The sequence below is a fragment of the Chrysochloris asiatica genome, unplaced genomic scaffold (genome assembly GCF_000296735.1).
Source record: "Chrysochloris asiatica unplaced genomic scaffold, ChrAsi1.0 scaffold00036, whole genome shotgun sequence".
In the NCBI taxonomy this organism is placed as follows: domain Eukaryota; kingdom Metazoa; phylum Chordata; class Mammalia; order Afrosoricida; family Chrysochloridae; genus Chrysochloris; species Chrysochloris asiatica.
Window position 1 is genome coordinate 16,803,429 of NW_006408554.1, and position 2,991 is coordinate 16,806,419.

The following is a 2,991-nucleotide window of genomic DNA, read 5'->3' on the forward strand; positions in this document are numbered from 1 at the left end:
TACAGTGACACCAGAGGAGTAGAAGGGGAACAGCAGCAACAACAGAATCAAGCACCAGAGTATGAGACAGAGCATTGGACTTCCCAATCCATGGAGCAACTAAATTTGAGTGACTTTGGTATGAAGTTTGCTTGTAGAGTGTGTTGCGTACAGACAGTTAAGTTGGGGAGCTAGGTATGCTGATGCATGGAGCTAGAGCTTAGGGTTATTGTGGAATGATGTGTCCTGTGAGCATTTATCAGCAGCTGACTGGCACAAATTTGCCCTGAGTATTTCTGACCCCAAATTTTAACCCGTTAATTTACCTAATAAACTCCAAACTGTGAATGTAATGTCTGTGGGTGGCCATTGAATTGGATTATCAAGTCCAGTTGAGTAGAGGAGATTGTCGAGGAATGGCTAGTGCTTCATATTTTTGCAGTTGTTTTTCTCTCCAGTGCCTTCAAAACATGCCTGGACTTCTTCCTTGAATGCCATCAGTTCTTGATCATATGGTACCTCTTGAAATGATTGAACATTAACCAGTTCTCTTTGGTACGGTGACTGTGTATACCTTCCATCTTCTTCTTTTTTTTTTTTTTTAAGATTTTTTTTCTTCTCAAAGGAGCTAATAAGATGATGTACCTGTACTCACAAAGGCACTAAGTTACATCTTGAGACATGAACTGTAGACTTCCTTTGTCAAATCATGCTCATTTATTTTCACTTCAATAGGAACTCATCTCTAAAGTAGGTAAAATGGTGCTCATTGAAAAATATAATTTTTCAGTACTTACAGAATTGTTGTTTGAGGTGATGGAAATTTTCAGAAAAGAATAGTGGTGATGATTACAGAACATTGTGAATATCATTACGGTGGCTGAATGTACTTACAAATGGTCAAAAGGCAAATGGCTTGTTTCCTTTTTGCCATAATTCCATAATTCCTTTCTCCAAAAAAACCAAAACTTCCTTTTGTAAACTGACATATATTTTAATATAAAAGAACTAAAAAGAGTCAGAATGAAGACTTCTTAAAAGAAAACATTTAGTAGCAGTCAGACAAAAGTTGACTGTAGAAATGGGGCATATTCATAAGCTTACTTATTCCTGCAATGTGTGAGTTAAGAATAGCAGTTTCTCCTTCACCAGCCTGAATTTTCGTATAAAGATCTTCTCTTTCTTTTTCTAGTAAGGAAATATTCTCTTGACTTTTCTGTAGTAAGGCTTCAAGGTCCTGTATCTTTTGGTCCTTGTCGCCAATTTGACGTAGCATTTGTTCCAGATCATTCTGGGCTTCTCTAAGTTTTGCTGTAGTACTCTGTTGAAGAGTTTGTTGTTCTTGATGCTGTTGCTTTGTTTTATCTAATTGATGCTGCAAATCTGTGGAATTTGTTACTTTTTCCTTCAACTGTTCTTCTAAACGAGAAAGTTTGAGTTGTAGATCAGCTATTTGTTGTTCTTTATCCATCAGTTTTTCACTTGAAAGCTGTCTCTGCTCCTTCAGCCTGCCATGAGCTTCCCCTAGTTGGCGTTCTGTCTCCAAAAGTTTGCTGTGCAATTGGTTAATTTCACTTTGGAGTTGTAATCCATGCTGCTCCTTTTCCTCTCTCTGCTGCTGCAGCTGCTTACACTCTGCCTTAAGATGCTGGTACTTGGTCTCCACTTCTGATAACTCTTCCTTGAGTTTTTGAGTAGCTTCTCCTTTTTCACCAAGTTCTGCCTGTATCCTCTGTAGTGAAGTTTCAGACACAGATAATCTTGACTGAAGCTGTTGACAATCTAGATCTTTCTGATGAAGGCTTGACTGTGTATTCTTTTTACTCACACATTCTTCAGTATGTTTCTCCTCTAGCTTTGTATAGTCAAGTTCTTTCTTCAGTAATTTTTCAGTCAAACTCTGATTAATCTGTGTTAATTCACTAACTGAACTTTGCAGCTTGTGTAGCTCCTGCACATACACAGCAACTTCCTGGGGTCCTTTGGCAAGTTCATTCCTTAGCTGGCTTATTGTGGCCTCTGAGTTAGCATATTCGGACTGTAACTTCTTGCATTCATATTTCAGTTTTTCAATTCTCTCTCACATTCCAAGGTCATGCTGTCTATTAGTGTCTGAACTTGGAACAGTTCTCTCTTTAGCACAGCAACATCTTCGATACCAGGTCTCTGAAGCAGCTCAGTCTTCAGATCTTGGTTTATAGCGGCCTCTCTGTTCAATTCTTCAGTCAGATGTGTCATTCTTTGTTCAGCAGCTTCTCGAAGACTCCTCTCTTCATCATATTTTGACTTTATATCTGCAATTTCAGTAACAAGTTGGGCTGCTTTCTGCTCAAATAAGTCTTTCATTTGCTTAATATTGAAAATTTCTGTTTGGGCTTCTTCTAATTGTTGTTCCAAAGACTGTAGCTCTGCTGATGTATCAGTCATCAATCCATCAGGTTTAGACGCTTGCTGTTGCAAATGCTGAAATTTTTCTAATTCTTTCTTTAAGTCATCTGAGTACCATTTTTCTTCCTTAAGTGAAGTCTGTAGATCTTGAACCTCTTGTCAGAGAAGTGTTACATCATCTCACTTCAGAGCAAGATTAGTCTGTCCTCCATGACTTGAATCATTACCAGCATCATGAACCGCTTGATAGTGCTTGAGAAGTTCATCAGCTGATCCAAGAGATTTCATACACTGAGGACATATGAAGCCCTCTGAAGAGCCTTCATTATTGACATCTATGTTTACAGGCGTTCCTGATGAATCCAAATCAGGACCTTGAGAGCCAACCCTCCCAGGAGTCCGCTGCAAAATCCTCCTTAACATGGTTTAAACACCACCTGGCGCCACCGCCGACCCTCTCCGGTGGTGCGCCGGCTAAGGGAATTGGCCAGGAGCAGAAGCGGGAAGATCAGCGATAGGAGGTGGCGGCAACCTCTGGGGCGTCCTGGCTTCTCCACAGGCGACTAGAGGGAGCACGAGCAAGCCAGCTAGCAAGAAGGAGGGGGAGGGCCTTCCATCTTCTTT

General features: G+C 40.3%; 1 pseudogene; it reads right to left on the reverse strand.

Moving 5' to 3' along the window:
- Positions 1–1,027: 1,027 nt before the first annotated feature.
- Positions 1,028–2,790, reverse strand: LOC102837678 (annotated as a pseudogene).
- Between the last annotated feature and the right edge of the window lie 201 nt (positions 2,791–2,991).